This window comes from Ambystoma mexicanum, chromosome 14, assembly GCF_040938575.1.
Source record: "Ambystoma mexicanum isolate Mex_15411 chromosome 14, UKY_AmexF1_1, whole genome shotgun sequence".
In the NCBI taxonomy this organism is placed as follows: Eukaryota; Metazoa; Chordata; class Amphibia; order Caudata; family Ambystomatidae; genus Ambystoma; species Ambystoma mexicanum.
The window spans coordinates 655,434,175-655,459,307 of NC_090940.1; the positions used below are offsets into that span (position 1 = coordinate 655,434,175).

General features: G+C 49.8%; 1 protein-coding gene across 2 annotated transcripts in view; it reads right to left on the bottom strand.

Annotated features, from left to right (window-relative positions):
• The window catches only part of GPR132 (G protein-coupled receptor 132), a 100,026-nt gene extending 84,934 nt beyond the window's left edge, over positions 1-15,092 (bottom strand). For both annotated transcript variants that reach the window (XM_069638196.1, XM_069638195.1), the window contains exon 1: positions 14,890-15,092. The gene's annotated coding sequence lies outside the window, so the exon portion shown is untranslated. The remainder of the gene's footprint in view (positions 1-14,889) is intronic.
• Positions 15,093-25,133: the final 10,041 nt, after the last annotated feature.

Here is a 25,133-nt window from a genome sequence, read left to right on the forward strand (position 1 = left end):
CAGACTCCATGAGTTCCAGCTTAACGGCACAGCTGGAACGCAGGGGTACAGCTGGGCGCGTGCCACCCAGGACCCCTTGGAATCCTCAGGAACTTCCCAAATTAATTTATTTCAGTACCTTCAAAATGCAGAAAGTTTCTCGACCGGACTACACGTGCCATGATCCCTTGCACGTCAGGAGCGCAACGGCGCTCGGATCAGCAGTAATACTCCAGGCTGAGCTGCTCACTAGTGGCAAACTTCTGTCTGCCGCTCGGCCCCCGACCTTTCACCAAGGCCCGATACTCCTGCTGCCCCATGGAGTTTCTCCAGAGTCTGTGTGATGCCTCTGATGCCACAGCCATCTCCTTCACTGGCACCAACTTCATGGTCCATTGCCAGCTCACCAATACAGCGCTTCTCCAAGCTGATACACGACATCAGTCTTTCTCTTCTCTAGTTCTCCTTCGCTCTCCCACCTTCCTCGGGTTCAAGGATTCCTTGTCGCCAAAATGTAGCATCTTGCCCCCAGCAAGATGTGCCTGGATGAGAGATGGCATGGAGCAGGAACCAGGCTGACCCCGGTAAGTACAAACAGAAGATGCTTTATTGGTCTTGGTTACATAGATGCAGATCATGAAAGGTAGGCGAGAAGGCACAAGCATCTGCCCTGGTTCGCTGCCATACTCCAAGTCCCAACCGTCACCTTACAAGCCTCCAACACTCCAGGCTCCACCTCACCATTCCATGAGGCCCTGCATTCACCCAGACAGTCACACTGATCATCCAAGCTACAAAACCTTTCTCTGCAATCAAGCAACGGAAATGCAATTCCCCATTAGGATTTATCTCAACGAGATGCTGCTCCTCTGCGGGAATCTTTTTTCACTGCTCCTTCAACGTGACAGGGAACATCCGATTTAATGAATTGACATGATTGATAGAATGAGGTCCAATAACTTCACTTTTCTATAGAAAAGCGGTTGACGTTTGCAATCGCATGCGGAAACTGTACCACTTCAACCTTGTTTACAATTAAATATTACAAAATGAAACCACACTTCATTTACTAACACGTTTTGTGTATTTACTTCACTCACTATTAAACTAACGTTCTTTACGTAACCTTAACTCCAAAACCTATATTGCTGATGCCATTGTGTGTTAACCCCTTATAGACCATGGGGGCAGTCATTATTGCTTGAGATAACAACCACTCCCCAAATTATGGACCTCAGCTTCCCCTCACACTATAACTTGGCCGAGGGGTCATTACCTCATGCCATAATGACCCCTCCCCTCGATGTACAGGGTTGCATGAACATGGGCACAGAGACCCATGCGTGGCTGTAGATGAAGACAATGATACCCAGGAGATATCAGAAGATTGGAGCGACCAGCCAGGAGCCGACATGGGTCCCTGCCAGCCTAATTCAACATTCAAAGAGGCAAGGATCAGGCCAGGAACCAGCGGATCACTCTGTGAGCAGGTCTGCGACCACACCGTGGCCAGTTGAGACACCTCTCTAACCGTAACCCAGAAATGTTGGAGCCATATGTGGGTCGCCTAGCCCAGATTTGCATCCTGCAAGATAGAACGGGTGGGGTTGCGTTAGGGTTGCTAGCTGAAAAGTTGCCACTGGCAAGCCAGGAAATACTGTTGCCTAGATGTGCGCGTGCTCATGTTTTTTCAAGTTGTCATTGGGTGGTGATGTTCCGCATGCCGGAACCCATTTTCAGCAGACAGGTTAGTTTCGGCTGCACCAGTTAAGCCATAAAGGGCCTCGTTATGAGTTGGGTGGTATTCTGGTGGTAAATCCAATGGAATATTGCCCAATAGAATTATCGTTAGTGCCACTTGTTCCGGTGGAATTAACGCTGGATTAAAAGTGGCGGTGGCAGAGTTAATCCCCATTTTCTTAGAGTCCACTGGGCTTTTATGGTGGAATTACTGCCAATGTTGCCGATTTTCAGCAGAGAGTTGGAGGATTTACCGCGAGGGACATACTATTAGTTTGGCGGTGTGGGAAAGTGTCAGTAATCCGTTACCGGCACTTGGTCCCGCTCCACCATACTTGTAATAAGCCCCTTTGGGGGCTAGTGCAGGCCTGTGTGCATGTTCATTAGGGTTAGGGTTAGGGTTAGGGAAACTGAGAGTTTGGTGTCAGTCACAAAATATGTTTGCACCCCTTGCATTGCACAGCGCGGGTTGCTAACACCACACAAAGCGGCAGTCCTGGACCAATGGTAGAGTTGAGACAGCGCTGCACAGCACGCGGCTTCCAGGAAGCACAATGTTCGTCGTCTACACAGCCACGGGAAGACAACTGGATTTATTTTCAAATAAAACCCAGGAAATGACTAGTTCTTCATTGTCACGACAGTTGTATTCAGAGAGAAAAAAAGAAGTTTCTCCTTATTTTGCTCAGGGTAATCCCAGTCCAAGCACATGCCATGGCAATGAATGAGACAAGTCCTTTGGGAATGCTTCAGCACTGTATGTGATGGTCAGAAATGTTTGGTTCCATTTTCTAACTGAATAAATGAGCTAAGAATGAATGGAATGGCAATCAGAGGACATGTCATAAGAAGGGTTATCACAAGCATTTCCATAGATGCCCTCTGTGCGGGAGCCAACCAATCAGGAGCCTAGGAACACGGGCTGAAGCTGGCGATCTCAGCCCACGTTCCAAGATGCCTAACGGCTGCTTTGTCTGCCCGCCATCTTTCCGCCACCATGTGTTCCCTTTCTTTTGAATTACTCCCTTACCACTTGCCTTATTGCAGCGAGTGCCGCAATCCCAGCTACCTGCTCCTGTGCCTTTCGCTCTGCTTTGCTTTGGCCGCCATGGAAATGGAAGAGGGGCTCTGTATGGAGCCCCACCTTCACATTCCATGGTGGCCATCTTTGAACAGTCTCTTCGTTCCGTGAACGGAATGCTGCAAGGCGACCCATTCATGGAACAAAAATAGTTTAAATTAGCCCCATCCCAGCCCATTGGGCGGGTGCTAATAGCGCTAAGCACCCTCTCCAAGTGCTGGAACGGGTGCTAAGGTCCCAGGCCCTCGTTAAACGTCCTCGCTTTGCTAGGCCCGCCGGGCCATTACCACCCGTTCCAGCCCTTGGAACGAGTGCTTTTCCTGTCACACTTGCTGGCCCATCTCAAGCCCTTTCACAATGTGGCGACCAGGACTCACCCAAGCCCCTAGCTGTCCAACTTGAACTGCTAGGCCACATCACCCCCGCACAGAAATGGAATGCCAGCTGCAGACGTCTCCAGTAGCTGGAGCACTGGTTCAGGGGATCCCCCGGTCCCTCTTTGGTTTTCTGTAAACAATGGTATGGGAACTGAGCTCCTTGCCTCTGAGGTTCTTCAGCAGTTCTCAACAGTTGGTACCTTTGAAAGTAAATTAGCACAAAAGCAGTGGGATTTTTGAGAAAGGGTCAGCAGCCTCCGTCAACGACACTATTTTCTAGAAAGGACCTGGGCTCAAAACCCGAATGTCAAGATATTGTTTCAATGTTTCCAAACTGTGGTTTTGGTGTTGCACATTAAAGCGGCCTAAAGGGGAAGCAGGGAGCTTTCGAAAGGGCCGGCGGTACCAACGTACTCCAGCAAGACTTCCCGCGGAGGCAGACACCCCAACAAAACTGCATTGGCCTCATAGAGAACACAGGGTCCAAGTGCAGTGCACGGCAGTGGTGCAGACTGCACCTGCCCCAAAAGGACGGAATGCAGGTGCAAAGGACGACACCGGCAGGGCTTTCTTGGTTTACATATCACGTGTGCCGTGAGGAAGACAATCGTGTGTTCCCCCCACCTCATGCTCCTCCCCTGCAGGCCACTTAAGTTGCTTGTTGCCTATTTCTTATAAATCAGAACAGATCGAGGCTCCATAACTGCACAACGGGGTGGTCTGAGCTTTGATGTGCGCGGCCTGACTGCCTGGAATTCCCTTCCGCTGACTTTTCGATCCATTTCTTCGACTTTGGATTTTAAAAAGGGACTTAAGACAATGCTGTTCAATCAGTCTCCTGATTAGTTGCCCTCTGCCTCGTCCCCTGACATTTCGGTCCACTCTGATTTAATCCTTCACGATGTTGTCTTTTCCTGCTTTGTGTTTTTTGTGTGCGCCCTGAGGCCCGCGGGCGTGTGGCGCACTGCATAAGAATTCTAATAAACAGGGCATGTGTGCACTTCTTACAGGCGCAGGGCCACACTCTAAGTAAAGAGTGGATTGCACGGATCCTCTGCATTCCCACTTTCACACCAAAACGGTCCCTCTGGGTGCAATTTCCGACAATTCCACTACGCACGGCAAACCGTGTATAAACGGGCGGAATACTCTTTACTCGCTGTCGGGCAAGCATTGATATGAGGAGCCCGCCTGCTTGCAGCAAGCTAAAAACAGGGCACTGCTTAGGAATCCATTGGTTTTAAGCCAGCATGGAAATGCCGTGCGGATGTAAATCCAGGAGGTTTTTGAAGGCGGTTCGGGAAAACAAGTGGAAATAGGACAGCCACTCAGTGCCCCACAACTCTGTCTCCAAAAAAATTGTCACTATGCCCCAGGGTGTAAAAAATAACCAACAGGTGTTGTGACGGGCCCTCTCTTTGCTCTCACCCTTTTACCATTTTGCTTCCTGATCTCATGGGTGCTTCCCAGCTCCACCCCCACCCCCCTTATGTGGGCAGAGGAGGCCTGCTTGCGGTGCGCAGTGCAGCGTAGCATTGAGACACGCACACTGATGTGGTCTTAGCAGGTCCCCGCTCTGGTATCCAAGCACGCCAAGCGGGCCGTATTTATTGGCTTGCACGTCCTGACGGGCAACGTCACGCTGTGCAGTCACCATATACTACACTCCTCCCATTTCTTTATAAGAACAAAACTTTGCTGACAACATGTCAGATCAAACCTATGTACGAACAACAAGAAACCATGGAATTATCATTGTACTTGAAACAGTGGCATAGCTTTGGAATGTCTGTGGGAGAACAACGTTTTGCATCAGCTCAGTAACCTGCCGTTGTTCATGTGCCCAGGTCATAGTCTCTTAAATATGCAGGCGGCACTCTCAGCTCGCGGGCTGGGTAGCGGTGCTCAGTTTCGGCACATGGGATATCTCCTACCTGCTCATCCTGACCATGGGATGTCTGCTCTCCTGCCCCCTGCTGGCATTGCCACTCCAGGTCGTCGTCTTCAGCATCACTCATCTCTGAATGGCGGGCTGGACCATCTGCTCCATGTCCATAGCACCCTGGATGCCGCTGGTGTGGCCCGGAAAGTCTGCGGAAGAAGTTTGAGTTCCTGGTCACTCGCCAGAGGTCATCTGTCGCCGTCACTTGTGATCCCTTTACCCAAACTATCGTGAGTGGTGTTGGCTCGTGTATGAGAGAGCCTTTCCCTGTTGGGTGTCGGATTCACACTAAAACTATGTCGCCTAGGGCGAGCTCATGTTCTTGTAGTCCTGGATATGCATTCTCCCTTCTGGTGAGAGTCTCTCTCTGAGTGCAGACTTTCTTATTGTCGGAGTTCTCCCTTCCAGTTTGGGGAGAAAAGTGCAGGCACACCTCTGGCAAAAGGATTCTGCTGGAGCATCTCCTGTGGAGCAGTGTGGGTTGGGTCTGTACTCGAGCATGAACTGGAAGAGCCCTCTTCGCTCACACAGCCCTTGGCCCTGCGCTAGTCCGAAGGCCTTATTCAAAGTGCGCATAAAACGCTCTGCCTCTCCGTTTGCACAAGGCCAGGCTGGAGGGATTTCCGATGTTGGATTCCCCTTCCGGCTCGGAACTCTGCCGGGCTCGAGCACTGAAATGGCGGTCCATTGTCCGAACACACTGACCTGGGGAACCCGTGGGTGGCAAACGTTGTTTCCATTGCTGGCACTGCATCGTGCTGGGCTACGGAGGGTATGAACTGTCCTTCGGATAGCAAAACCATTGGCCCCCCATCACAAGGAAATTTGAGTCTTGCTGAGTGGATCCAAAGTCCATGTGGACACTCTCCCAAGGTTGCTCGCTCCTTGCCATGCACTGCATGACAGGTTCCTTTACTTTGGGGGCAGCTGCTTGGCACCCTTTGTAGGCTCATAGGAATTTGCCCACCTTAGTTCCAGGTGGGGAACTAGACTTTGATCCTGAGGCAGCTTTTCGTTCATTTTCAAGGTTCCTTGGTGTGCCATGGCGATTGCCCCTTCCGTTAGTTCAGTGGGTACCACCATGTGAATGCTTCCCAGGAGGAGACCGTCGTATGTAAATGTCAGTCCATGTCTCACTTTCCATAGTTCTAGCGTTGTCTTGACTTCCTGGGTCCTGTTCCCTGTGTTTTCCAGGACTGGCTTTAACTGCCTCTTGTTGGAGTTGGAAACAGTCATCGTTTTTTGACGCTGTTATGAGGTCATTAACGTCCATGGACTTTGGGATTGTCCCATCTGTGCTCATCTTCACATATTCCTCTGCCTCTGTGACATCCTCTTGTGCAGCCTTGCTTTTGGCCTGCGAGTGCCTGGACGGGTAGTTAGCAGCGTTCTTTTATCCTGGCCTATATACCAAGTTGACGTTATACAAAGTGTGAGTAGCCATTTCTCAAATCGCGGTGGTGGATTTGCAGACCCTCCCGTCATGATAGGCAGTAATGGCTTGTAGTCTGTAACCACACGGACTCGTTTCCCGTAAATATACATGTGGAAATGATGACACCCCCACAGAACCGCCAGCCCTTCTCGCTCAATTTGGGAGTACCTCTGTTCTGTTGGGGAGAGAGCCCTGCTGGCTTAAGCAACAGTGCGCGGGTACCTTTTTGGTTGTCTTGCATGAGTATGGCCCCTAGGCCGAACGGGCTGGCTTCGACTATGATTTCTGTGTTTTTCCTTGGGTCGAAGAAAGCCATGGTACTATCTTTTGACATGGCCGCCTTGATATCGTCAAACGATTTCTGTTCTAGAGCTGTGCATCTCCACATTATGGCCAGTTTTGGAAGGTTGCAGAGGAGCTCAAAGGGTGTTGCCAGCAAGGGTGAACTGGGAACCAAAAGAGGCCCTGGAAATAATTTTCTTAAAGTGTCCCCGATATTACACATTTTCAGAAAGCCAAACCATTTTGCTATGGGGAAATCTAGAAATACCACACAAAAGAGGCCCAGGTTGCAGAGACTTACCGGGAAATCTCCAGAGTTCCCTATTGGCCAGTCCACCCTTGGTTGCCAGGTTTTCAATGAAACGGCCAGAGTAAATGACCGTTCCTAGGAAGCTCCTTACTTCAGAAATGTATTCTGGCGCCTACGCCTCCTGTATGTCCCTCACATTGGCTGGGTCAGCCGACAGTCTTCCTTTTTGGAAGATAAAGCCAAAGAACTCTATTCCTCACGGTGAAGGGTCAACCCCAGTGACTGTATTCTGGTCAGAACCTTCTTGAAGTGTTCCAGTTATACGTGACTGGGTGTGCGTTTGTGAGTGTATGGTGAATGCTGTGATTACTTACTGCTAATCTTCATTACTCCTAGTTGGTAGTCGGTGTCCAGTCTTTATAACGAAAATGTTATGCAGACATGCACGTATACCGAAAATGTTACAACAACAAACCATAGCGAAAATGTATGTGGTAAAGGGTTAAGTATTGTGGGGAAATGGTTGGGGTTGGTTTTTAGGTGCAGGAAACGGGGGTTTGGGGGAGGGTCCCCCAAATACAAAAAATGTGTTGTTTGCCATTGCAAAGTTTTCGGTATATGTGCATTCTTTATAAAATATGTTGTTATAAAGACATGTAACACCCTCAAAGTCATACTCTTCATCGTCACAGTACTTGTGTATGAGGCACGTTGCCTCATACACAAGGAAAGGGACGGGGTAGCGGGACGAGGATGTAGTGCCTGACTTAGTTACCTGGGTTCTCCCTTACTCCTAATCCTGCTCTTCCTAATCCCAGTACTTACCTATCAGGCAAGGTAAGTACTGGGACGAGGAAGAGGCACATGGAGGTAATTCTGGGCTGCATGGCTGACTTTCGCAGTTGGGGTGGTAGTTTAGGGCAGCCCAGAGTGTGGCGCGACCTGTGATTTGTTGCTGAGCATGCAGAGCCCTCAGCAAGGCTTGCAGGGGGACCCCCAAATGTTGTGCTACGTCACTGCTTGTACATGCCTTGCTGCCATATTGCCCACCCTCTCGCACTCGTGTTATTAGCTCCCTGTTCCCCTCTATCCCTGCTTTCCTCACTGCGTGCTTCTCCTGAAGACTTCCAGAGCGCTCTGTCGCTTCTCGAAGCTCGGGCCTGGCTCAATGAATGCAATAATAATATTAATGACTTCTCTCCAATGCTTTGGAGTTTGTAGATGGGGTTGCAGCAAATTCAAAACCCTGTGCATCAGACATTAAGCGTTAACCCTAAAAACATGTTACTACCCCACCAACCTCCGCCATTAGAGGCGCCCATTCAAGCAGTGGTGAAGCTCAGCTAGACCAAAGCACAAACCGGAAGTCGCGTATTCTCTCTGCTTCCCAGTCGCCCGCTCCTCGACACAGACAATGCCCTTTTTTCTGTCCAAATCAAAAAGCACCCCCTCTTCGTTAGGGTGACCCTTGACCCCTCCTGTGCCCCTGGGAGTGTACTAGGGCACCACTAGAAAACTCAAGCAAGATAACTCTCCCTCGACTTCCAAGCTACTGCTTAGCTGCACCACTCGCCCTCTTTGCCGCCTAAAGCTTTCCTTTGTATTGAATGAAAGACGTGGACTTCTGTGTGACACGCTTCCTTACCCCCTGGGGCTTGGGTGCTAAATGAAAGAAATGACTGCTTAAATTCCACCATCACGTCGCACACCCCCACCCAGAGGACGTCCGGCAGTTCATGCATGATGGCAACTGAAACCAAACCTAAAGTGAGTGGGCCAGGAGGCAGCGGTGAGGCGTGAGGCGCTTCAGGGCAGGCGGCCCCCGAACACGCCAGGCCTTTCACCCGGGGCAGAAAGAAAAGCTCGGCCTTTTCTCACCGCAAAGGGATACGTGAGTGAACGTGGAGCCACGGAGCGTGGGTGGGTGCTAAGAGACGTCTGCTCTCTCTCTCTCTCACACACACACGCACACAATCATTCCACACATGTACCCGTGGCTCTGCCTTCAAGTGTGAACTGGAGAACATGCACAGTTTCCCACACGCCTCCTCTAACCCACCACTGACTCACGCCCTTCACATCACAAACTCACTGACTAATGCACTCACATCACGTATGTCATCAGTGTAACCCAGCACACTCATCCGGTACCAAACTCACCCCTCAATTGCACCCCAGCTTACTCATTCACGAACTCACCAAATCACGCATTCCTCATATACTCACCTGCCTATCCATCAAATCACTCATTCCTCATATGCCCACCTGCCTAGCCATCCAATCACTCATTCCTCATATGCCCACCTACTCAGCCACCAAATCACTCATTCCACATATACTGACCTGCCTATCCATCAAATCACTCATTCCTCATATGCCCACCTACCCAGCCACCAAATCACTCATTCCACATATACTGAACTGCCTATCCATCAAATCACTCATTCCTCATATGCTCACCTGCCTAGCCACAAAATCACTCCTTCCTCATACATCACCAAATCATTAATTCCTCATATGCTCACATGCTTAGCCACCAAATCACTCATTCCTCATATGCTCACCTGCCTAGCCACAAAATCACTCCTTCCTCATACATCACCAAATCATTCATTCCTCATATGCTCACCTGCCTAGGCACCAAATCACCCATTCCTCATATACTCACCTGCCTAGCCACCAAATCAATCACTCCTCATATGCTCCCCTGCCTAGCCACAAAATCACTCATTCCTCAGATACTTACCTGCCTATCCATCAAATCACTATTTCCTCAGATACTTACCTGCCTAGCCACCAAATCATTCATTCCTCATATACCCAACTGCCTAGCAACCAAATCACTCATTCCTCAAATACTCACCTACCTAGTCACCAATCACTAATTCCTCAAATGCTCACCTGCCTAGCCACCAAACCACTGATTCCTCATATGCTCACCTGCTAGCTACCAAATCACTCATTCCTCATATACTCACCTGCCTGGCCACCAAACCGCCCATTCCTCAAATGCTCACCTGCCTAGCCACCTAATCACTGATTCGTCATATGCTCACCTGGCTAGCCACCAAATCACCCATTCCTCATATGTTCACCTGCCTAGCTACCAAATCACTCATTCCTCTATACTCACCTGCTTAGCTACCAAATCATTCATTCCTCAAATGCTCACCTGCCTAGCCCCCAAATCACACACTCCTCATATACTGACCTGCCTAGCCACCAAATCACTCATTCCTCATGTGCTGACCTGCCTAACCACCTAATCACCCATTCCTCATATGCTCACCTGCGTAGCCACCAAATCGCTCATTCCTTATATGCTCACCTGCCTATCCATCAAATCATGCATTCCTCATATACTCTCCTGCCTATCCATCAAATCACTAATTCCTCATATGCTCACCTTCCTAGCCACCAAACCACTCATTCCTCATATACTCACCTGCCTAGCCATCCAATCACTCATTCCTCATATGCCCACCTACCCAGCCATCAAATCACTAATTCCTCATATGCCCACCTACCCAGCCACCAAATCACTCATTCCTCATATGCTCACTGCCCATCCGTCAAATCACTCATTCCTCATAAACTGACCTGCCTATCCATCAAATCACTCATTTCTCATATGGTCACCTGTCTAGCCACCACCACCAAATCACTAATTCCTCATATGCTCACCTGCCTAGGCACCAAATCACTCATTCCTCATATACTCCCCTGCCTATCCATCAAATCACTAATTCCTCATATGCTCACCTGCCTAGGCACCAAATCACTCATTCCTCATATATCACCAAATCATTCATTACTCATATGCTCACCTGCCTAGCCACCAAACCACTCATTCCTCATATACTCACCTACCTATCCATCAAATCACTCATTCCTCATATGCCCACCTGCCTAGCCATCCAATCACCCATTCCTCATATGCCCACCTACCCAGCCATCAAATCACTAATTTCTCATATGCCCACCTAACTAGCCACCAAATCACTCATTCCTCATATACTGACCTGCCTATCCATCAAAACACTCATTCCTCATATGCTCACCTGCCTAGCCAACAAAATCACTCAATCCTCACATGCTCACCTGCCTAGGCACCAAATCACCCATTCCTCATATACTCACCTGCCTAGCCACCAAATCAATCACTCCTCATATGCTCCCCTGCCTAGCCACAAAATCACTCATTCCTCAGATACTTACCTGCCTAGCCACCAAATCATTCATTCCTCATATACCCAACTGCCTAGCAACCAAATCACTCATTCCTCAAATACTCACCTACCTAGTCACCAATCACTAATTCCTCAAATGCTCACCTGCCTAGCCACCAAACCACTCATTCCTCATATGCTCACCTGCCTAGCTACCAAATCACTCATTCCTCATATACTCACCTGCCTGGCCACCAAACCGCCCATTCCTCAAATGCTCACCTGCCTAGTCACCTAATCACTGATTCGTCATATGCTCACCTGGCTAGCCACCAAATCACCCATTCCTCATATGTTCACCTGCCTAGCTACCAAATCACTCATTCCTCTATACTCACCTGCTTAGCTACCAAATCATTAATTCCTCAAATGCTCACCTGCCTAACCACCTAATCACCCATTCCTCATATGCTCACCTGCGTAGCCACCAAATCGCTCATTCCTTATATGCTCACCTGCCTATCCATCAAATCATGCATTCCTCATATACTCTCCTGCCTATCCATCAAATCACTAATTCCTCATATGCTCACCTTCCTAGCCACCAAACCACTCATTCCTCATATACTCACCTGCCTAGCCATCCAATCACTCATTCCTCATATGCCCACCTACCCAGCCATCAAATCACTAATTCCTCATATGCCCACCTACCCAGCCACCAAATCACTCATTCCTCATATGCTCACTGCCCATCCGTCAAATCACTCATTCCTCATAAACTGACCTGCCTATCCATCAAATCACTAATTTCTCATATGGTCACCTGCCTAGCCACCAAATCACTCATTCCTCATATGCTCACCTGCCTAGGCACCAAATCACCCATTCCTCATATACTCACCTGCCTAGCCACGAAATCACTCATTCCTCATATACGCACCTGCCTATCCACCAAATCATTCAATCCTCATATACTCAACTGCCTAGCAACAAAATCAGTCATTCCTCAAATACTCACCTACCTAGCCACCAATCACTAATTCCTCAAATGCTCACCTGCCTAGCTACCAAATCACTCATTCCTCATATGCTCACATGCCTAGCTACCAAATCCTCATTCCTCATATACTCACCTGCCTGGCCAGCAAAACGCCCATTCCTCAAATGCTCACCTGCCTAGCTACCAAATCACTAATTCCTCTATACTCACCAGCTTAGCTACCAAATCATTCATTCCTCAAATGCTCAACTGCCTAGCCCCCAAATCACACACTCCTCACATACTGACCTGCCTAGCCACCAAATCACTCATTCCTCATATGCTGACCTGCCTAACCACCTAATCAATCATTCCTCATATGCTCACCTGCGCAGCCACCAAACCGCTCATTCCTCATATACTCACCTGCCTATCCATCAAATCACTAATTCCTCATATGCTCACCTGCCTAGGCACAAAATCACTCATTCCTCATATATATCACCAAATCATAAATTCCTCATATGCTCACCTGCCTAGCCACCAAACCACTCATTCCTCATATACTCACCTGCCTATCCATCAATTCACTAATTTCTCATATACTCACCCGCCTATCCATCCAATCACTCATTCCTCATATGCCCACCTATCCAGCCACCTAATCACACATTCCTCATATGCTCACTGCCCATCCGTCAAATCACTCATTCCTCATATACTGACCTGCCTATCCATCAAATCACTCATTCCTCATATGCTCACCTGCCTAGCCACCAAATCACTCCTTCTTCATATGCTCACCTGCCTAGGCACCAAATCACCCATTCCTCATATACTTACCTGCCTAGCCACCAAATCAATCACTCCTCATATGCTCACCTGCCTAACCACCAAATTATTCATTCCTCATATACTCAACTGCCTAGCAACCAAATCAGTCATTCCTCAAATACTCACCTACCTAGTCACCAATCACTAATTCCTCAAATGCTCACCTGCCTAGCTACCAAATCACTCATTCCTCATATGCTAACCTGCCTAGCTACCAAATTACTCATTCCTCATATACTCCCCTGCCTGGCCACCAAATCGCCCATTCCTCAAATGCTCACCTGCCTAGCCCCCAAATCACACACTCCTCATATACTGACCTGCCTAGCCACCAAACCACTAATTCCTCATATGTTGACCTGCCTAACCACCAAATCAGTTATTCCTCATATGCTCACCTGCCTAGCCACCAAATCACTCATTCCTCATATACTCACCTGCCTATCCATCAAATCATGCATTCCTCATATACTCAACTGGCTATCTATCAAATCACTAATTCCTCTTATGCTCACCTGCCTAGCCACCAAATCATTAATTCCTCATATGCTCACCTGCCTAGCCACCAAACCACTCATTCCTTACATACTCACCTGCCTAGCAACAAAGCACGTATTCCTCATATACTCACCTGCCTAGCCACCAAATAATTAATTCCTCATATGCTTGCCTGCCTAGCCACCAACTCACTCATTCCTCATATACTCACCTGCGTAGCCACCAAATCACCGATTCCTCGTATGCTCACCTGCTGGGCCACCAAATCACTAATTCCTCATATGCTCACCTGCCTAGCCACCAAATCACTCATTCCTCGTATACACACATGCCTAGCCACCAAATCATTCATTCCTCATATGCTGACCCGCCTAGCCACCAAATCATTCATTCCTCATATACTCACCTGCCTAGCCACCAAATCACTCATTCCTCATATGCTCACCTGTCTAGCCACCAAATCACTCATTCCTCATATACGCACTTGCCTATCCATCTAATCTAATTCCTCCGATACTCACCTGCCTAGCCAGCAATTCACCCCACTGAGTCACAAAAACATTCACTCACTCGCCTACCCACTCACTCCATCTGATACAAAGCAAAAATAGACTGTCACACCTTTAAGAAAATGTTAATAAAACACGGCCACGAGTTCACCCATCTGTGCACGGGAACCACCCCGGATTTCAGTCTAGCACGTGATCAGAACCATACCTGCCAAATTCAAAGCCGGCAGGGGCGAAAAACGGAGGGGTTTCCAACACGTGCCTCAGTTTAAGTCAAATGGCAAAAGCTTCAGTGGGTGTCCCCGCATATTGGCCGGTATGTTCTTAAATAGCCAGAAACACCACACAGCCAGTACTCAGCTGCACTCTGTGCCAGCCACCCACTATTACAAACACAATGCAAGTCCCTCACTATCTGCCCCCCCTCACCCCCCACACACACGCGGGAGACCCCCAGCCCAAGCCAGACGAACGCAGCAGCGTGTGCAGTGTACTGTGTTTTCCGGTCCATTATGCCACGAATAAATTAAATACGGATTTCTGCGGCTTCCCGGGGTAACAAGGGACAGTATCCGTTTAATATGAAGCATTCTTCTTTAACCCTATAATCTCTGATACACGCCGGCGACATACAAAGCTACACATTACAATGACGAGGAGACCCCACGGCACGGTTCCGCGGTGACCATAGCGCCCACACAGGACGGACGCCCACATGGTGCGAGGCGCTTTAACCCAAAGAAGCCAACCCCGGGGAAACTGCACATAGTCAGGCAAACCGAAAAGCCCCAAAAATTAATAAAATGTGTACCTCATTACGGGGAACTGCCTCAGTGTCGCCTCGTGTGCCCATGTCGGTGCCCACGCCCTGCCCTCCAGCAGGCCCCCTTTGCCGTCCTTTGATGCTGCGGGCGGGGACGTGCTGTAATATAAGGCTCCTCGCACAGGAAGCCTCAGCACTTGCAGATGACGAGCAGGAGGCTGCGCCCGGAGCATACAGGCGTTCAAGTGACACCAAGCCCACCCGCCCCGCAGCCGGTCAGCAGTGTCCTGCTGATTTCATCTTCTCCGGCAGGCTCAGGGCACAGCCCTGTGCATTCTGGGGCTCGTAGTTTCTTCCAAGTTGTATTTTATGGTTTAGGGTAATTGCATCGAAAACTTTGTATCGAAAATTTTAGAATCGAATGCATTTTGTTTTTTTCAGGTCTCCCCCCCCCCCCCCAGCCCCCTGTTTTTTTCCCCTAAAAAAGACACCACACCGAAAATTAACTCTTTACCACCCCCATATATGCATTCGATGCTAACATGTTCAATGCAATTACAAGATACCCCCTATTGGACCGTATTTTATTAATCATAAGACGCACCTCTACATTCACGGAGCACCTTAAAACAGAACAATACACCGTAGATCCTTGTGTTATCATTATTGATGTATTTATTGTGTATGGACCTGGCGTCCAGAAGCAACTGAGTGCTTTACAAGCCATAGTGGCAGTGCGAGTTGGAGGGGTGGGCGCGTGATCTAACAATTAGGGGGAGCGAAGGAGCAAGCAACCGGGAGAGGAAACGGGGAGCAGCAGGTTTAAAAACAAAGCATATCTAAAAAAAAAAAAAACTCGAAGAGTCAGCCGCACCAATATGGGGGACAGCAGTATATTTTTTTCAGAAGGAATATATATTAATATCATTTTCTAATCAAGGGCCCAAAAGCTGTTTGAATAAAAGTGCCCGGTTATATAATATTTTTAACAAACTTTAAATCGAATAAAAAAAAAAGAACGATTTGGTGATTCCTCCTGGACTTTTGATATAGGGCCGGCGCCCACAAGCTGTGGCTCTCCAGATGTGGTGGACTACAATTCCCATGAGCCCTCTCCACTGGCTATGGTAGATAAGGCCGATGGGAGTTGTAGTCCAAAGGGGCTGGAGGGACAAAGGTTGCAGACCCCTGAAATGGAGGATGAAATCGAACGTCAATCTACCACCGTCTATATTCTGCCCTTAACATCATAGTATCGATACATTTACACAATATTTACAGCTCCCTCAAAGACTAACACATGATTCCTAACACAAAGCCTTTCCTCGGCGCATCTGCTTAGCGCTCTATTTCTTGAGTTACAACCGTATTCCTGTTTAGACACCCAACATCACCTTAGAGTCATAGCCTTTCAGCTCTTGTTGCGTCCATGCTCAACAGTCCAGTACCCAGTGCTTTAAGTGGGCCAGGGCCAGACAGGGCTGGGCCCTGGCAGTCTCCAAAAAGTGGGACTGAGCTGGGGCCCTGCTGGCAGGGTCGGACTGGAACAAGAAATAGGCCCAAACACTAAAGAAAAAGTAGCCCAGCCCTCGCCTCAAAAAAGTGGCCTCCTCCTCGCCTCGCGACCCTTGACCTCTGATGACATCACTGGAAGTGATGCCATTTGACCCCACCTAAAAGTGACATGGGGGAAGTGATGAAACACGACCTTTCACCCCTTGATAAAACAGGAAGTGGCATCAAATAGCATTGTACAGGAATGGATCACAATATGTAGCATTTATATCTGTCTGTATAGATCCATATGGTCAAATTACTGTGAATCCAAGCAGACGTCCAAGGCCAAATGATAATATGATATTGTATAGCAGTGACGCTGAAGCACTTTTTTATAGAACAAATATGCATACAATATCACCCAACCTATGTTGGAACTCGTTTATCGACCTCAGAAGGATGAAAGGCTGAGATGAAAAAGGTTTTATTTTTTCAAACTTTTTTTTTCTTTTTTTCAAACTGGCCCAGGCGTGGCCAGAAACCGGGCTGCAGGGACTGTACATGATTTTGGCCTGGCCATGGGCCGAGTGGCAGATGGGCCAATCCGACCCTGCGTGAAGCACACGAGATCATGGATTGCGAGGGAACTAAGTGGGCGGAGGACGTGCAGGCACGAGTGTAGCCAAGAATGGAAGGGGTGCAGAACACACGTGATCAGCGATTGCGAGGGTCCCAAGCGGGCAAGGACGCAAAGGTGCAAAGGTGCCCCGATGTGCAATTCCTGGAGTTCCAGTGGAGGGAGTCCCACAGGACACCTTTGGGAGCGAAGAATAGAGCCAGGGATGAAGAAAAGACTCTCCAACAGCACCAAAGAGTCAAGAGAGCAATACCCTCTAACAGAAAAAGAGCCTCTGCTCAGACATTTGGAGGTATTCAGAGGTGGATACTGCGCACGTTGTTCTGCGACAACTGAGGGTTCAAGTGACAATACATCGGTGCCAGGGGTGTTGCTATGTCTGGAAAAGACCCGGGGCTACGCTGATGTCGGAAGTGTCGGGACTGGGGGCTAGCTAGCCTTTTGGTTGTAGCTCCTAAGATTCTATCCGGGGCTACAACCAAAAGACCAGGGGCTATAGCCCCCTTTGCCCCCCCTAGCAATGCCTCTGATCGGTGCAGGAGTGACCCCCAAGGCCCTTGGGAAGGACAGTTATTGAAGTGGTGATTCCCGGGTCGTGTGTTGGATTCGAAGGAGCGGAAATATGAGTCGGCTGTGGTCAGTAGTAGTCATCGATTCAGAGTTCCCATGTTGTCCTAGAGCTCCGGATTCTGCATCGGAGGTTGGGGCTGCCTTAATGAGACCCCAAGGAAGAACAAATGTTGAACAAAGGTTAAAGAAGTCATGACTGAGAGGATGCATCCACAGAAGCAGGACCGGGAGGAGATTTCAGTGGTGAAGTTGCAGGATCGGGTGCAGCGTAGGCCCCTGGAGTTTTCCAGCCAAAGGCGATGAAACCAGGGTGCTTGCACTGTGTCCTTTGCAGAGGATTTTCTGGTCAGTTTAACACAGACAATCTGTGGAGTCCTGGCAGTGAAAGGGTACCCACTTCTGGGTCTGGTGAGGCAGGCACTGTCAGGAGCTTCTTGGAGATGAGGCCTTCAAGTAGGATCTGTGATCCAATTGTCTCCAGCAGATGAGGGGAAAGAAGCATTGCAGAGGGTGCCTTCTGGCCATCTGGAGAAGCAGAGCTTTTCCTTCTGTTACTTTGGAGCATCAAAGGGTGCTGGTGCAGAGTTTCGGTCCTTCCTCGAACGCCAAGTCTTCCCTGAGCGTAGGTACACAGTACCAGCAGCAGAAGAGATGAATAGGAAAGTGTGTCTGCTGTTATCCCCCTCCGGAGGCAGTGAGGGAACGCAACACTCAAACACACCAAGAATCATTCAAGCTGGTGGTGGTCAGCCAATGTCAGGTCATCCCTCCAAGCTCACACATACATTCTGGAAATGTCTTCCACAGAAAGGAATGAAGACACACCATTCCAGACAGGCCTTTGCATATGTCGATCAGAACTGGTTTCAGGGTGAGTCCAGACCCTAGTACTAGAATACAGGCAAATAGTGGCCCAAGATGGCAACTTCCTCTGACACACACAAAGAGGGACACACAGCCTTGTAGATACAGGGTTCATCAGCCACTTTTACTCCCTAAAAATAGGCAAAATCTCACAAAATGGAAAATAGGGAGTAAAAATGCTCTCAACAATAGGTAAACATCATCCCATCTGGTGCCATTGCTCCTGCCTTCACAGCTGCATGGGTGTGTTTGCACCAGTAGAACGTATAGTGCCACAGAAGCAAACTATTATTATCACTGTCTGGTCGAAGAAGTAAACATGTATCTTTGTATGTACATGAATAACTAGGCGCAAAGAAATATTCATCACAAAGCATTTCTGTTTTTACAGTCAAAACATTTTTATTCACTTATAAAAAATACTCCCATTAGGAATGGGACTTACTGTTTAACTCTCAACTTTAAAAAAATTGTGGGTAACATACTCCCACTTCAAAATCTTATCCGGAGCACTGGGAACAAGGAATAGTCATGTAACCCCCCAGGTCTTTCTGGCAAACAAAGACACTTCAAATCTGGTTAATAGAAGAGCTGACCTCCTTGAACCTATGCTATGCTATGCTATTAAGGGGTTTAGTTACTCCAGATCCAGAGCTGGTCTGAATTCTCCCCATGCGACGGGATAACCTGCCTGTCCCTGCTGGAGGACATATAACATGGATTATGTTAATTCTTCTTGAGTAGCTCTGCCATGCACAGCATCGTCTGGGACTTGTGCAGATTCTGGGGCTCCCGTGTATTGATGGAACCTGACGATGGAGGAGGGGTGGAAAAGCCTGTGGCATCGTCCTCCTGAATTTCTTTGATCACCCATGCATTGGGGATTGATTCTTACCATATCTTCGAAAATGTGAGCAGGTGCTCCACTACTCTGGCCGGTCTTCAGGTTCCTTATAGACAGGACTTCTGAAGTGATTAGATGTTGAGGGAGAGGCTGTGGTGACCAGGCCCTGTCTCCTGTGACCCCCCCTAACCCCCGCAACACGCCATACCTCAAATGGGATGCCTGCCCTGTGTACTTTGGGAAGCTCTCAGCCTCCTGACAAACATCCTGCGAGGAGTGGATCGCAGAGGAATGATGATGTTATGGTCGTCTGCAGACCACTTCATGGGCTCCTCCATTTGTTGGCCAAATAGCCTGGAGCCCAAGAAATGTGATAGGAGGAACACTTTCTGGGATGCACCCATCTTCCGGGATCGCATCCACAGATGTCTACAAGCTTCTAAGGATAACAGAGCAGAGATAGCCGAGTAACCCAACCCATCAGACTTCACATCTTATAACAACTTTGACTGAAGTTCCATGCTGGACAGCAGACCACTTGGGCCCTCTTGAGTCTGCAGAAAAACATGGCTAAAGTCTCTGACAAGGGATTAAGTGATGTTGGCTGCATAAGATCCGGGTCTGATTGAGAAGTTTGATGCCGAAAAGGAACACTTCAATGGCAGCTCATTCTTTTTGCCGGTTGGGTCCACCACTGTAGCTTCATCAGAATGGACTGAAGGCAATGGAGGAAATTCAGTCTCAAACTCCATTAGAAGGTATCATCTCAATATAAAATGGGGGAAAGACCATCTCAACAATCTCTTCTAATGCTTAAGGTGAGGTGACTGCAGTGTATTGTGAACAGGAAGTGTCTTTGGGTCTTCAATAGCATACACCACAAACAGGTTGTCTCCTTCCTGGCCTGTTGGGTCGGACTCTGGCAAGTGCAGTGCCTAGCTGATGTGTTGCAGTGCTTCTGTCAGTTGTTATTGCTAAAGGTTGTTGGCCTTCTTCTCAGGGGTCAGCTGAGGGTCTTGCTGCTCTTCCCCTGGAAAGGGATCCTAGGGGCAGTAAGAGGAACTGCCTCAGTGTTGTGGCACTTCTCTGTAAATGTACTGGGCTGTGCAAGCGCCATTGTGTTACGGGCTGTGGCCCAGAGCTAATCACACGGTCTACACACAACACACAGTCGCCATCAGTGGATGAGTAACTTCTGAGCAGAGGCGTTTCTGGGGGGGGGGCAGCCCCGAATTCAGCCAGTCCCAGACAGTAGCTTAGCCCCTGATCTTTTGCAGACCTAGCAACACCCCTGCTGCCGAGTCCTTTGGCGATGGGGCCGGTGCCCAGACCTGCTCACCTCTACCTTGCTGTAATGGGTCATAGATAGGGACTCCCCCTTCCACCTGCTGCCCTAGCTCACTGTCTGCTCCGCTCTCACCATGATCTGCAGAGAAGCCTGACTGCAATCCCTGCAAAAGATACCGGCAAGAAGTATGATCATTGTAATATAGGAAGGGTCCAGGACATGCATAGCAGAAAGAAAGAGGAAAAACAGGGAGAGTGGAGCTTTAATGAAACAGAAACATGCAGAAGGGACTGCTGAAAGATAAACCCTAGCTCCCAGTGTGAAGACTCGGTGCTCTGCTCATTCTGTGGTGGCACCAATAGTTTCTCAAACAAAAATTGGCAAAGCCATATAGTTTTGGCTGATGTATTGGCTTCGAAATCTAAGCCCCATGTGCCCACACAATTCACCAGCCACTGCCATCAAACACACAGGGAGTGCCATCACGTGTCAGGTAGCCACATGATATGCTCTGGTAGGCACAACATATGCCAGTCATTGGTGGCTCTACGAGTTTTCATAAACATCCTTTTACGATTTTAAATGGGGGATCCACTCATTCTCTGCTCTAGCCCACCCCAGACCCCTTTAATTCCGCCCACCCCCGCTCTCCCACATACCCATATAGATACATATGGGTATGTAATTGGTCAATCTTGACCAAAAGTGCACAAGTTTAAAAAGGCAACTATGAAAAAACCTATTACGCCCTTTGGTATCATATACTAGGCAATGGCCCTCATTACGACCCTGGCGGAAAGTGACTGACCGGACCGCCACAGCGTAAATAGCGTTTCCGCCATTGCACGAAGGAGCAAAGTGCGGCCCATTCCGACCCATCGGGCACGAGCACCACGGCATGGCGGAAGTGCAAGGTCCGCGATGGCGGAAATGACCCCAAAACGGCCCACACCGCCGCCGTACGGCGCCCTAGGTGCAATACCGCCACCCATCACAGCGGACACCGCAGTGTGCGCCTACCGGAAAGTACGGTGACCGGAAATATACGGAAACGGAAGTTAAAACATGGGCCCGGAACGGGAAACATCCCGCCGTACACCTATAAAACCACTAAAACCACACAACCACTAAAATCACTACCCTGAAACACACCCCAACCCGTCATCCGCCCTAGCGAAACCAAGAAAAATGGGAAAAGTAGCGAAGAAAGCGTGCGACCGCAAGCGGCAGGTCCACTTCTCCCGTGAGGAACTCACCGTGCTCACAGAGACCCTCCAGGAGAATGCTGCCGCCGTCTTCTCCACGCAAATGACCAGGACGGCACTTGCAAACAAGAAGGCCATATGGGCTCTGGTGGCACAGCGGGTAAGTGCGGTGGGGACCGCACCCCGCACCCCACAGCAATGCCGTAAGCGATGGGACGACCTGCGGATACGCGTCCGCAGCATACTCTCTGCCAACCGCAACATTGCCACAGCCACCGGGGGAGGTCCTGAATCACCCATCAAGTTGACCCCCTGGGAAGAAATCTGTGCCTCCACCATCGGAATGGAGAGCATAGAGGGAGTCGGAGGGATGGAGAAAGGAGTGCAGACATCCGAAGATTCAGGTAGGTGGGCCAAATAAAACAATGCCAAATCCACAAAGTCCATCCATGTGAAGTACCATGCGTTCACATAGTGCAACAGAAACACATGTCCAGGAGAACGTCCACACACATCGGCCTGATAGCGCACGTTAAAACCCACAATAAATACATAAATAATTAAAAACCCCTAAAACACGCACTACACGTGCAGCAGGCACACCCTAACTGCAGGCTGCCAAACAACTGCACCCTCACTCCACACACAAATGAAAGCACCTCCAAGGCCCCGACCCAAATCACCCTCAGGTACCACCCCAATGCATGTGATACAATGCCCTTCCAATTCCCACAGACCCATCAATAACCCTCGCCCTCCTTTACTCCACCACAGGGTCCGATCCAAACGACGAGCTTCAGGACACCCCTACCAGCACACCTGCAAAGAGGGCCAAGACCAACGGCCAAAGACCCTCCACCTCAGCTGCACACATCAAGACACGGCAGCAGCACAAATCAGGTGGCAGCACAGAGGAGGGAACATCAACAGGCACCCCAGCAGCCAGCATGCCCACAACACCACCACCACAGGTCCCCCCAACGGATGCCACAGAAGGCACTGCCTCTGGTGGCAGCAGCACCATAGGTGACACCCCATTGATGGCAGCATGCTCCGACACAGAAGACGGGGATGTCGAAGTCAGATCCATCCATGACCTGTCCCAATCCCCCTGTCTGTCCCATCCCGTACAACATGAGGATACCACGCAGGGGCACCCACAAGACGACGACTGGCCATCCCCCACAAGCCCTGTGGCAAGGCAACATGAGGACAACAGCCCCTCTGTGACACCCCCGCAAATGGCCATGGCCCAGCAGAGGCAACAGTCCCTCGACCAGTTAATCGTGCAACAGCAGCAACTGGCCACGCTCCTCAAGGACCATGCCGATGAATGTGGGGGCACTAAGGCAGACATAGAAACATCAACTGAGACACTTAGGGCAGAAATGGAGAGAGGTACAGAGACACTAAGGGCACAAATGGAGAGTAGCACCGAGAGCCTGGGAGTCCAAATGGAGAGATGCACCGAGAGCCTGAGGGGGGAACTGCATGCGACGTCCAAGGACGTATGTGCCGAACTTGCCGCAGTGCGCCGTGTGCTCACTGAGCTCTCGCAAACCCTTAGGGACATGCATGGACGTGAGCAGGCAGAGACATCATCCGTTGCAAGTTCCGTCCAGGGCAGCCCCCAACGTAGATCTGGGAGGAACCTGCGCTCCACAGGCAGGGGTGCCCCTGATACCCGCAGAGGGGGCTTGCAATAGCGACTGCCCACTGACAATGAGCATCTTTGGACACTGGTGTTCGGGGGGGAGGTAGGAGGGTGGAGGGGGTGTGTTGGGCTCACTTGGGTGGCGGGTCGATAGGGTGTACAACATGATATCACATATGCCATAAACAGTGCACGATCAACCAATGAGATGTGTGGACATTGATCTTTGTGTACTAGGCCATCATAGGCGTACAGTCCATATTGTGCATGTCCCAGACACACACAGTGCCACGAGTCCCGTGTCCATGTATCAGCCACCAGGCGTGAGTGCTAGAAGCATACATCAATGAGATGCTGACGAATGTCACGGCCCTCCGGTGCCTCGCAGACTCCATGAGGTGCTGCCACATCCCCACCCTCATCATGACCATCATCAGGTGCTTGCAGTTCTGCGTCAGGGGGCATGGGCACATTTCTACGTACGCACATGTTGTGGAGCATGACACATGCCATCACCATCTTTGCAACCTTCTCATGGCGGTACAGGAGTGCCCCGCCAGACCTGCTGAGGCAGCGGAAACGACCCTTCAGTAGGCCGAATGCCTGTTCAATGACTACACGGGTACGTGAGTGGGCATGGTTGTAGTCCTCCTCATGCTGGTCCCGTGGGTTCCGGACTGGTGTGAGGAGCCATCTCTTCAGTGGATATCCAGCATCACCTGTATGTGGACGAGAAACGTATGATGTGGAATGCCATTGCTACGTACGCACACCCCCCCCCCCTTCCTGCCAGGTCATTGCCGAATCACATAGCCCACATTATCATGCATGTAATGAGACTCACCGAGTAGCCAGGATCTGTTCCCTGCGTGTCGCTCCATGTAGCGTGGTATTGTAGAGTTCCTCAAGACCATAGAATCATGGGTTGATCCAGGGAATCGGGCACAACAATGTGTAATGATCCTGTTGGAGTCACACACCATTTGTACATTCAGGGAATGAAATTGTTTTCGGTTGCGGTACTGGGCCTCCATGGCATGTGGGAAGACCAATTCCACATGGGTGCAGTCGATGGCACCAATGCAACCCGGTATGCCGGCAAGTGCATGGAATCCCACTTTTGTGTTCGTAATTTCCTGCTCCGAGCGTGGTAGGGAGATGTAGTCGTCTGCGTGCTGCAGGAGGGCATCGAGCACTTGCAATAGTGTCCGTGAGAACAGTGGCTGAGAAATGCCATGCAACTGTCCGACTGTGTGCTGGTAGGTGCCTGTGGCCAGGAAGTGGAGTGCAGACACCACCTTCAGTAGGGGTGGGATGGCGGTTGGGCTATCTATCATGCTGACAAGGTCAGCCTGTGTCATGTCCACAATGGCGGCTATGGTGTCCCGGTCCAGACGGTAGAGGGTGTGGATCTGCTCATCAGTGAGGTTGAACGGATGTGCTCGGAGGCGTGGGATTGCGGGCTGCCTGCGTGGTGGTAGTGGCTGTGCTGGCGGCCCTTGCTGGCCCTGCCTTGGCCTCCTCCTCCTCCTGCGTCTCCTCCGTGCGGCCGGTTGTAGTTGGTGTTCGTCTTCTTCTTGGAGTTGGAGTACTTGCAGTGCTATCAGGTCCCCCAGGGCCAACATCGCGAGTCCTGCCGGTAGCATTTCGGTGTGGTTGTGGGAGGAGACTGGCTGTGCAATTTATGTGTTTTCAGGCTGTATGGCCTCCACCTGTGGTGATTCATTCCACCT